At 37.9% G+C, this 12,660-nt stretch overlaps 1 protein-coding gene across 2 annotated transcripts in view; it reads left to right on the top strand.

The window, feature by feature from the left end:
• RAB3C (RAB3C, member RAS oncogene family) overlaps nt 1-12,660 on the top strand; it is a 127,074-nt gene that overhangs the window by 37,342 nt on the left and 77,072 nt on the right. The gene's annotated exons all lie outside the window — the stretch shown is intronic.

Below are 12,660 nucleotides of genomic sequence, written 5' to 3'. Positions count from 1 at the left end.
TAAAACATCTGCTGGATTTAAGTGGCTTCTATGTTCTCTCTCTGTATGTTGAGTAACCAGTTTATTCCTAGTCTCTTGGAGGTCTTGGTGGTTAAAGAATTTAGCCAGGATGGGAGAATTCAGTGCTCAGTGCTGCCAGGAGTCAGAGCCACTGTTTTCATCTTCATGGAGAAAGTCCAACCTGCAGGCTCTGGAGATAAGTCTTTTCCTTCCATGTCTCTCTGTAAAAGACGTAAGTCCCAGAATCATGGAATGTTTGAGGTTGAAAGGGACCACCACAGGTCATCTAGCCAAAACTCCTGATCAGGCAGAATCACACAGAGCACATTGCTCAGGATTGTGTCCAGACAGCACATCTCTCCAGCCTGTCTAGATGTTTCTGAATGACAGCACAGCACTCCAGGGATCAGCCACTGCCTCAGTTTTGTATGATCAGCAAACTTGCTGAGAGGCAGTCTACCCTTCATCCAAGTCACTGATGAGTAAGTTAAACACTGGACCCAATGCTGACCTTTGGAGGACACCAATAATTAGAGGTCTCCAGCTAGACTCTGTGCCACTGATCACAGCCCTCTGAGACCTGCCATTCAGCCACTTCGCAATCTGCCTCACCGTCCACTTTCCAGACAGCACTTCCTGAGCTTTCCTATCAGGTTGTCGTGGGAGACAGTGTCAACAGCCTTAGAAGTCTTCTCCTACATCTGTCTGTCTCACTTGTAGGATCAAAGTGAATTCCTAAGGCCAAAGACAAGAGAGTTTATTCACTAGGAGAGGGGAGTTGAGATTAGAGCACTTTCCTGAGGAAGTGGGAAACAGTTGTTAGCCATTGGACTGGGCAAGGCACTGAGCCATTTTTTATCCTTCCATTGGTAAGAGCTATAACTGTGAGGTTCCTATATAAAAATGATCATTAACACCATAGCCACCTCAGAACTGTGGTTTTCATTAGAAAAGAGAGGTGGCAATACCTGCAGTACTTCATATTAGTCTTTTTCTGTCATTTTTTCAGTTGCTCAAGGACTCTAGGAGTCAAAATTTTATATAGAAATGGTGACTCCAACCCACCATTATAATTCATCTTAGGCAATAGTAATGATCTTATGGCTTATTTTACCTTTAAGTATCTGACTAATTCTACTAACAGAGGATTCTCTAAACAATATGTTTAAGATTGTATGTAAGTGCTGTGCTGGATCAAATGTTTCATACCACACAGGACTGGAGCAACTCAGGAGATACTTGGCAGTTCCTGGGCTTTAAGAGAGAAATCTTAATCATGTATGTGTGTGATGCTTCTACAAAAACTGGATAATAGCAAATACCATAAGTATTAACAAGTAAATTGCCACAGATCATTAGGAAATATATTTGAATATCCAAATAGCTAATATCTATACTCACAGCTCATACTAAACAAGGGAATGGAATTAAATGGGGAATGGAAAATTTGGCCTTACACTGAATTATCTTCTTTAAATAAAGCCAACACTTCTGTGTTCAACTACTTATTGACTGTGTAGTTCAAATGACCTTACTTATGTTAATGTAATTTATAGATTGCCTTCTGAAAGCATTTGGCAAGTGTTGGGAACAGTATGCAATTCACGATTAGGTTAGCTTCAGAGCACCACTTCATATTACACAATACACACTTTTGCATAGACAACATCCAAATCACAGTTACATTATTGCATTTTATTTGCAGCAGTGCCCATGCTGTGCTTTTTGTTTTCCAGAGGCTTGCTGAACTCTTGCTCTAAGCAGCTCAGTGTGCTACTGACCATAGGCATAGCAAGGAGCAATTTGCAATAGCTGAGTACAAGAGGTCAGAGGCTCATTGTAAGCAGTATAACAGAAGAATATAGCAGAGGACTTAAGTTTAATAAGGCTAAAGGTCTTGGTGCTGAGCTAAGGGAGCCCATGCAAAGTGGAAGCAAACACAGGAGAGACGCAGATGAAAATATAGTAGTGTGGATGAATGAATGGACGAACTGCCATACCTGGTAAGGGTAATTTGGTTGTGCTTTGCTGTTTTGCAATCCACATCTTTTCTCCCTTAGTGCAGTGGCATGTGGTGTACAATCAGAGCTGCAACATCCAACTGATGGAACCCAAACTGACAAATGTTGGGCTGTCATATGTGAGTGGTGGCTGCCAGCTTGGACAAGAGATACTGCGATTGAACAGGGGAACTTTCTTCAGAGCTTAAAACTTGAGATGCTGCACTGCACTGGAGCTGAACAAGGAAGCCTCATCTGCAACAGGTGTAACAAATTCCTCTTAGAATCTTGGAATCACAGGATGGTTTGGATTGGAAGGGATGGTTTGGATTGGAAGGGACCTTAAAGATAACCTAGTCCAATCCTCCTCCTGCAGGCAGGGACACCTTCCACTAAGGTGGATTGCTCAAAGCACCGTCCAGCCTGGCTTTTCTACTGATAGTGCTAGAATTCACACTGCGACGCATCCTCATTACTTGTGGTTGCACAAATAATATCCATTGTTATTTAGTATGTAAAAGTGCATGTTATATTAATCCAACCTATAACCTAACCCATAAATTATATCAGATCAGACAACTCTCAGTTTTCAAAGGATTTTTAAGGATTATTCATTATGTCTTTTTCAAATGAGAAACATATCACGTCAGTTTGCATTTTTTCTTAAGCAGGTACAGGGATCATAACTGCTGTATATTTTAATTCACTACCATACTTTTAAATGAAAATCAAAAGAATTGTTTACACAAGTTGCCGAAAATTGAAAAATTCAACATGAAAATCCTGTATAGGTACAGAAGAGAAGTTTGGATTTTAGAAGTTTGAAGAATATGTAACTTCCTGCAGTATCCATTAACTTTGATGGTACTTTGCATCAAAGAAAATGTAGTACAAAACAAAGTACAAAATGTAATGCAAAACAAAGTACATCCATCTTGGCTAAAATTCCATGTCATACAGATCACATTTTCTTCATACTGAAGGTTCAAAGGGATAAAACGGGAGAAGAATCATTATGTTACCCACATTTATTTGTGCCCCATCAGTAAAGATGACTTTGAAATGAAAAGCATATTTCACTACTTCAGGAAATGTATATCATTTCCAGGTTTAAGTAGTGAGTTCTGTCATCTTCTAAAATTGCTGTTTGTGATGGCAGGTGTTTGGAAAGGACCTGTTTCCCCTCCCTCCCTGCTCCGTTAGCATTAGTTAGATTTAGCAAAATCAACAACTTCTGCTTGAGCTATGTGCTGTGGGCTGAAACATGAGCCCCTGGGAACCCTTGTGGAGCTGACTAATAAACAGCTCCGGCAAACTGTCCTCCTCTTTCTTGCTTCCTTGAAGCGGCAGTCTTTGAGCATGCTTACACATGAAATGATCAGGATTCAGATTATTTTTTTTTAACCCCCTGCCCTGCGCCTGTGTATTTAAAGGTATATCAGAAAAAAACTCCTTTCTGTGGCAAATATTCACTTTGATCTTTGTTTATTCAAGTCTCCTCTTGGGCTGCTGTTCTGTCTTGTCAGTCACAGTAGCATTTTGTCAGCTGATGGATAATAATTCAGTTATGTCTGCACAACTGGAGAGCATGTCTCACAGTTTAATCAAATCAGAGTAGAAATAATCTTCAATTTTTATCTAGGATCAAGGAACACATGGTTGAGTGTCTAATAATGCAATTTACAGTTAATCTGCTGGTCAATGTTATATTCCGTGAAAAGATTACTGGGATTTCTATTCAGGTTGCAGCAGCCAAAGGCAGAGATTGGATGCAGTAAAAATGCATGTCCACCCAAAAAGATGCCTTTTGAAGTGAAAGAGGCCTGGAGAGGCACATTAAGGAACTTGAATTGTTTTAACTCTGCTGGGTACTTCACAGCTGCTCTATCAAGGGATTACTTAACATGGCTTTTGAAATTATTTTAGTCTAATCTGTATGTGAAAAAGATTCATTTGATTGGCTATCATTTGCATTGAACTTTATATTTTCTTTGGTACATAATATATGGAACTGAAATTATTACAATGTCTTAGTACGCTTGCATTTCTGATTCATATTCCTGGCTTTAGGTCTTCCATAAGATAACTCTACTTTTTGTTTATAATTAATGAAATGTAAATGTATATATCGTAGAACAATGTATATACTGTAGAACAATTATGAATAGGTGTATTTTCTTCTCCTCATTCTTTGATGAGGTCAGTCAGGATTTTGGGACTGCAGGCACAAATTTCAGTGGGATGCTGCTGTAGTAGACTATGATGGCTTCAGGAAGCTGCATCTTATTTTTACTGAATTTTTTAATTAGAGAAAAAATAGCACAGTGTATAAATTGAAGAAGAATTGTTGTCATCAAACATTTACTGCTTCAGTAGTCAGTGCATCACTGTTAGCAGGAAAGACCTTTGAAAATTATTTACACTCAATTTGGTTTTAGGCTCTTCCTCTACCGTGTATAAGCCCAGTGTCTGGTTTTGTCGTAGCTGGTGCCTTAATGTAGCTCTGATTATAATTATACTTGCTGCAGATTTCACAGCTGGTCATTCTTCTGCTTCCATTAGACTGTAATTTCCTATTCCTTTATGATGCATTAAGACAGAATAACTCTGATTACTGGAAAAATACCTTTAGTTCGAAAATCACAGCTGAAGAATTACAGTAATTATAGTACATCATATGTGATCTAAATCCTACCTCAAGTAAGTATTTATAACAGCATGTTTTATTTTATTGAAATAATTCCATTCAAAATTTATCAAATAACCTATGGCAATCATTCTGTCTGATAATACATATAAGAATTACAGAATGTTTTTGGGAAGAAAGGCAAATTTCATTCAGGCCTTCTACTTTAACAGGTTAAAAATCTTTTCATTCCATTTTACTTTGGTCTTTGATTTGACCTTCTGATGACATTGCAGTTTCAGGACTGATAGAATTTCTCCACTTTATTTGATCAGGATAAATAATTTTGGATCTTCCTAGAAGATTAATTAGTTTACTAATTATATGGTCTAGGTTTTATGTCTTTAAACATATATTTTGTTACTCGAAAGAAAAAATAAGCACAGATATAATTACAGCTATTACAGCTACGTAAGCAAGATGACTTTTTTCTCTAACTGTATTCTGCTTGAAAATTTAATGTTACTGGGTGCCTCAAGTCTGTCAGTGTTTAAGAAGTATTTGAACAATGCCATTAATAACGATCTGTAGCTTTTGGTCAGCCCTGAAGTGTTTAGGCACTTGGACTAGATGATCATTCTGTGTCCTTTCCAACTGAAATATTCTGTTCTATTCTAATAGATATGGCAATTATGCTTTCTAGTAAGACTGTATTTTTCTCAAAAGTTTGAGTTTAAAACTACAGGTAATCAGAATCACTAAACATGATTATACGTATGCTAAACACATAGCTCATAGCACATGGAGAGACTGGGGAACAAATGGAACAGCAATTTAGCTGAAATTTAATTTAACCAAGACATTTCATGTCAGAACTGCCAAAGAAGAGAATTCAAGGGTAAGGGCACTGTACTTAAAATAATGTAAAATTCATAGATTAATCACACCTGACATATTTAATTTTTATCTATAACTCTTTCTTTAATAATTTACAGTTTCAAATTAGAACAACATAAAGCTCATGATTAGTCGATGTGGGTTAAGCTGTGTCAGCTGTTGAGCCATTTTCAGAGTAAATAAATACTTTCTTGTGAGAATAAACTGTGTTTTCTTAACTTACAAATCTCTCATCAAATAGCAAGACATTAGAAAAGTGTTCTAGCCATAAGCTTTCTATATGCAGCCATGATGCAGAGGTATTTATTCACAAGCAAGAGAACACAGAGGAAGAAAGCAGAGTTTGACAGAGACTCCTGCAAACACAGCTCTCAACAGTTCTGTGTTTGGAGGGAACAGCTCCCTGAAAAGCATGAAGGGGCTGGACTGCTACAGGGGAAAAGATAGGGGTATTCTATGCCTCAGTACAGCACTGGCAAAGTTCTCCAGAAACCACCAGGTGCTTTTTCAGCTAAGTCTTAGAATCTTAAAATACCTGCCTAAGGTATGATATGCAAAGAGCTACCAGAATTTCTTAAAGTATGTTTTATGTCTGCCCCAGAAGACAGCGCCTGGTACAGTCAGAGAAACAGGTTACCTGCAGATCTTCCTACAGAGAATCTTCCAGACAGCTCTAAAGTAGCATTATGTTCCCCAAGGCGGGAGGAATCCCTTAGCACAGACCACACTGTAGTCCAGCACTTTTATTCTGCAGGTTTTCTAAAACACTGAGCTATGCCCATTAGGAGCCCTCATGGAAGTTCTGAATGGAACTGGACTTCAGCGATGGCTGAACTCTTCTAGAAATATTGCATTTATAGTTTCTTGCTTAAAAGAAATGTGGCTTGTTTTGTCTTACAGAGTGCCTCTTTTCTTTTTTATAGGTAACTGAGATTTGAAAACATTTTTATGTAGAAAGGATAATAGTAGTTCTAATGAGCCTTTAAAAGTGTTTTGTAAACTTAATATCCTGCATTTTTTACTCGTGGAAGCTTTGGGAGCTTATTAATATTTAAAAGGAATGTACCCATAAGAGAAACTTCACTGTGGATTTAAATACAGAGGTTTATCACAAGAGAAAGCAGAGTCGGAGAGAGAGAGTTTCTGGCAAGAATGATTGGTTTATGGCTCTAAAAGCTACTTTGTACCACTAATTCATTTTTCTCTTAGAGCTGGAGAGTTACAAAACTATGCTTCAAAAAAAAAGCCCAGAACAAAAATGTGCTAAGCTCCGTGTTGTCACGAGGAAAGAATTATGTTCATAGTTCTCAATAGCTAAGAGGTACTTGTCAGCTAATCAGCAGACAAGGATTTGCATAATATTGTATCTTGATGATATTATTATGCAAATTTCTTCAGTGCAATGAGCCACTAACATAAAGCTGTTTTCAAAATGGCTGGTCAAACTTTTCTCTATCCAATGAGCCCACCTCATCCTGAATAATCAGGGCAGGTTAATTAAACATGAGTAATGAATATCAATAGAGAAAGCCATCTTCAAGATGCAGAATAGGACAGAATGACAAGGGAGAGAGAAAACTGAAAGCTTATTCTTCTTATTTTATGCATAACAAGTTCTAGAGAGAAGTAGTTAATCCAAAATATTTATAAGCATATAATCAGAGTACAGAAATGGGAAGAGGAAGGGCACTCCAACATACCTTGATGTTGTTCTCTGTTTTTGTAGTAATAGTCAGCTTGACTCTGAAGATAAAGCCCAGTGTTTTTGTCTATGCCTGCTAAAAGAAAGGCAAATGCCTTTAAAAACTGATGGAAGATCAGACAAAGATGTAGAAGCTTAGTACAGCTGTAAAAATTCCCCACCAAAAATAAAAACAAAACAACCCAACATACAAACATACAAAAAAACAAACCAACCAACTAACCAGCCAACCAACCAACCAACCAACCAGAAAACACCCCACATTTATCAAAGATACCAAGTGCTTTAAGTCTAGAAGAGCCAGTTTGGAACACTGGTAAGTTGGAAGTACTTCTAGCAGTCACCAAAGCCAACTGAGAAAAAGACTGAAGGACTGTAAAGTGCCTGCTTCATCTATGGATGAAACAGCTCTGCTTCTTATTTTCCTAATAGGCATAAGTCTCACAGCATTAGGATTGACTCTTGCAACCTATCCTCATCTCACTGTATGCATGATGACCACAGATTGTTTAGCATCTACATTACCAAGTCCACTTGTGGAGCTTAACAAGACTTTCTGGCAAGTCTGAAGAGTATCCATAGTGTATTTGAGTTTCAGATTTCTAAGGTTATTGTTATAGAGTTAACATTCCTTTGTGTCCTTTTGACTCAAAAGCAGATTGCTCTGATTCTCTCAGGCTTTGCCAGAATCCAGTGCCAGATATCAGCATTCTAAAATTATTTTGGTTTTAGTAAAAGTTTTATTCTTAATACAGTAATTTCAGACCATACTAAATGCTTTTTGTTTTTTTTTCATCACGGACTGGGACATATTTTTGTCTCTGACTACAAAGATTTTTTAAAAAAGTTTAAAAGTGGCTGTTCTTACAGAATCACAGGACTCTGGGAGCAGGAGCTTTAAAACAAATGATCTAACAGCTGCATTACACAGTATGTCCAAAGATGGGGAAGAAGGAGAATAAGAATTGATCCTCACCTGCAGCAAAGCAGGACAGGGCATGATCTGAGCGAAGACAGGACCCAGAGGAAGCTGCAGCTGATGGTGGGAAAGGAGGGAAGCATGTACTTAAACAGCAGTAGGACTCAAATCCTGTGTCAGGAGTTGAGAGCAGCTGGCATCAAGCTGTGCTGGAGAAAGGAGGCAGGGATACCATGGCTTTCCTAAACTTTGTATTTTAGTAAGGCATGGTGCTGAACTGCAGAGAAGGAACACTTTATGCAAGTCTTAAAAAAAAAGGAGAGAAGAAAGAACAGGAAAAGAGAAAACCAGTAAATTTAAAAGAAAATTAACTTCAGGCACAGTCACCAGTTGCATGGATGGAGCGAGGTAAAGCAAATCTGACAGTAAAGTAGTTTTACAACCCAACTTGGGAGACAAAATTTAGTGCAAGCTCTGCCCCATCTTCTGCTGCCTGGGCAGCCCTCCCAGGCCTCTTTCTAGTAGCCACATTTAGAGTAATGCGTCTCCCCACGGCCCTGGCACCAGCTATTTCCAGGTGGCTCTGTCATGCTCCCATATCCCTTCCGCACAGTGAATGAACTGTCAGCTGTGATTTTGATCAGAGTTCTAAGGCCTAGCATATAGGTCTAGCAGCTGTGTAATGGCAGGCTGAGTAGCTGGCTTTTCATACTCCAAATGTTTTTTTGAAATAGATACATATATTTCTACAAACACGCACACATGCTCAAATGCAGACCCATGTGTATGTGTATATATACATATACGCATATGTATATGTGTGTATATATATATACGCATATGTATATGTGTGTATATATATATATGCATCTATACACACACACACACACACACGTATGTATATACAAGATGGAATTTCAGGAAACCAAAGCCATGAAAAGTCTGGAAAGAGCTACTGATGGGAGATAGATATATAAGCAAAGATGGAGTAGGCAATATGCAGTGTTACATTGTGTGTGCATACGTTAGCTCTAGAAACTGCTTTGAACTGTGTTTTCCATTCCTAGTTGTAAATGTTCATATCTCTGTGTTCCTACATGCCTAGCATTTTCTGTTGGAAGTGCTATTTGTTGAGAAATGGTGCTCCTGGGATAGTCAGCTCCTCTTCCTCCGTGTCCTCCCCTGACCAGTTGCTTCTGCTATAAACCCATGGCTGCTCTTCCTGGGTGGTTAGCAGCAGGCTTCAGGTGGGTTTACGCCTGTCTGCTCCCCATCTCAGGAGGGTTGTTGCAGAGGTTGTCCCTTGCCCCTCTCAGAGCAGCTGTCTTACTGGTTTGTTTGCTTTTCATACTTTTAGCCTTTTTCCCTGTGAGACCCCGGAGATCCCTGATGAAAAGAAGGGAGCTGTCTTTTGTGCTGCCCCAAAAGAGAGTTTAGATTTTCATTCACTTAACTGCCTCGAAGAGAAATAGGAGAAATTAGAGAAATGCAGTCTCTTTGATGGATTATGTAAATAGCCTTTAAGCAGCAAGAGAAGGAAAGAAACAGGGAGCTCATAAAGGAGCAGCAGTTGATTGTTGTTCGAGTTTCATTTACCTTAACAGAGAATTTTGACCCACAAAGTGAGAACTCATCCAATTCACATTTCTAATTTTATCTTTCTGTTTGCTTTGTCTTCAAATATTGTGGATGTAAAACAGATATATAAACACCATCCAAGGTATCCTCTTCTATTGCTGTCAGGTTTTTGGGACATAACACAAGCTGTGTTGTGGTATGAGTAAAACTTGTAACGGGGCGGGAGAGAAGTAGTGCATCTAGAAGGATATTTGTATGTTTAGCATACAGGATAGAAATGTGGAGGCACAGAGTCACTCAAGCATGCTACAAAATAATTTTGCGTTTTACAGACTGAATTCCTTCATACCAAGCTCATTAGAAGTTCTTGCTGCCAAATGCTGTTTTCTTTCACCTTCAAAACTGTCTGCATCAGTAATGAGTAACTCCACTTGGAAGTTATTTACATAAAATATTGTTCTTGTCAGTGATGCTGTGCAAGTCAAGGGTGGGAGGGAGAGCACACACTCAGCAAATGAATTTAAAGGCCTGATTTACCATATTTCTCAAAATTACTGGTATAGGCTAAGCTGGTGTGACAGATACTGGGTGAAATCTAGCAGGAGTTGACTGTAAGGGGGATTTACTTCTGCTGAGTTAGCTCAGCTAAGTGTACTTCGCAAGCTTAAATATTGTTTTCAAGATTACTATCGGAACCTTGGTTTCTCTGTTTTGTATTTTGAGACTTTTCAAGCCCCATAAACTCTTAACTTCATGTGGAGTACAAATTCTTCTTGAGCCTCCTAGGTTATTATTCCTGAGTGTTTCCACTTGCACAGATGGCTGTGACATTGTATCTCTCCGTTCCTCTGGGAGCATTGTTGTCAGCAGCTGGTGCATTCCCCATACACAAATGCCTTCAATAACATGGCAGTTACACAGCAATAATGAGAATCTGTAGGAGATTTCCCATGAGATTATTTAAGGGTTGCTTCAAGGGAGAAGCACGGGACCAAACCTGGTTCATGTGGTTATTATAAAAATGACTAATGTATCCTGGCTTTAAAGTTCATTGTACTGTCAAATTCATAACAAACTCAAATGAAGAGCCAAAGTAATCTAGACTTATCTATCTCATAGTTTTTATACATTTATACATTTTATATTTTATACATTTATAGCTATTTATATACATAAGCATATATATACATGATAACTAGATAGATAGATAGATGAGGAGAGTCATCCAGATACATACCAGATCTCTGTCTTCACCCTGACACAGAAAGAGTTATTTTGCTCTCAATCTACGTCTCTGTCATTCTTATTTCAGTGCATATATATATACGTAATGCCCTATGCAAGATCTTTACTGGTGGGAAAGGTTTAGCAGTCCTTTTAGGTATTGAATTTCTGGAAAAAAAGTGGTTAATTTTTGTAATATGAAATTATACATATCAGGATGTGGAGCATAAAAATGTTTGCAAATATCTAATCTCAGTTATGGGTGGGATAATTAATATAAACAAACAAACAAAATGAAAATGTCCTAGAGACATCAGAGCACACCAAGTGTACAAGTCTGAGTATTCCAAATTCTCGGGACCATGGGCTGTTAACCAGCATGCTGTATGCAATGCTCAGAAACTGGATAATTTCTAAAGTACTATGTCCACTGAACCTTATAACTCTGTGATTTGATATCTGAAATCTAGTGCCTATTAAAAAAAGAGTCACTAAGATAGGATCACCTAACCAGAAGCTGATGGAATTGTGGGAATTTTATTGACAACAGAATTTATGAAAGTGAATATAATATTTGAAAATATTTCTTGCAGCTGCTAAACCCTTTTTGTTTTGTTTTAACTGAGACTAATATTCAATTTCTCCTGACAAATGGTGTTTTGAGACCACTAATGGTCAGAGAAAAGGAGCTGACTTGAGGACATTTATGAATATATTCTAATCAGAATACAAAGGAGATGTTTATGAATATATGGAACACAATTGCTTTGATTACTGATATTTGGGTTCATTTCTTACATGATCATAAACACTTCCCTACATAATTTGTACATTAGACCAATTAGAATTTTTAGTTGCATTCCTATAGCAAGTGAATGGAAAATAATACCAACAGGAATGTAATTATCAATGCTTGAAACTAATAAACTCCACTTTATTCGTGGTCATCCATCTATGCCATGTACTGAAATACCACTTTACAAAATTTTCTTTTTTGTCTGGATTTATCTTCTTTTACACTCATGTTGTATTCCCTGTAGTCAGGACTGCGTAAGCCTGCACTAGCTACCTTTAACTATGTACAGGAAATAATTGCTGTCTTGTATAGGAAGCATCCCTGACTTATGTCTTTATTGCTAGGGCTGTTCACTCTTATCTGCAGACAAGTTTCAGTGGAAATCACCTGCAGCAAAATAAGATTTTCTTCAGTAGCAGTGGGCTCCTGCTTGTCATACCGTTGCATTTCAAACCATATATGTCTCTGACAAAAAAGCAGATAGATACTGCCAAAATTTATTTGAAAATCATATCTTTTCTGTACAGAAAGACTGCATGCTTGCTACAAGCCATATTTTCCTTGTCCCTCCCAGCTTTTTTCTCTAATATCAAATAAGGCAGCAAAACGTGGCAGTAAACCTTATTCCCTTAAAGAAATACAAAGAAATGGTTTTATATGATATTTCTTCTGCTAAGAAATTATTTTATTCAACGTTTCAATGATACCTTTATCTTGCTAGCAGACCTATTGAGAATGAACTTATCTGAGTATTGGAATATACAGTCTTAGTGAAAGAGTTTTAGTACCTTAATATTGAGTAATACCACCGGAAAATCTGGGAGCAGCTATCTGGCCTCCAGACTACAGTTCATATAGGCTTAGCCAGCTCAGAGTATAAAAACAAAAATTTAAGGGTAGTCTGTCCTATCCAGAGAG

Source organism: Pezoporus flaviventris, unplaced genomic scaffold, assembly GCF_033815535.1.
Source record: "Pezoporus flaviventris isolate CSIRO_AGI_PZ_B2104156 unplaced genomic scaffold, CSIRO_AGI_Pfla_v1 ptg000057l, whole genome shotgun sequence".
Lineage (NCBI taxonomy): Eukaryota > Metazoa > Chordata > Aves > Psittaciformes > Psittacidae > Pezoporus > Pezoporus flaviventris.
Note: the sequence above shows the minus strand (reverse complement) of the source record. Positions and strands in the feature narration are given on the sequence as shown.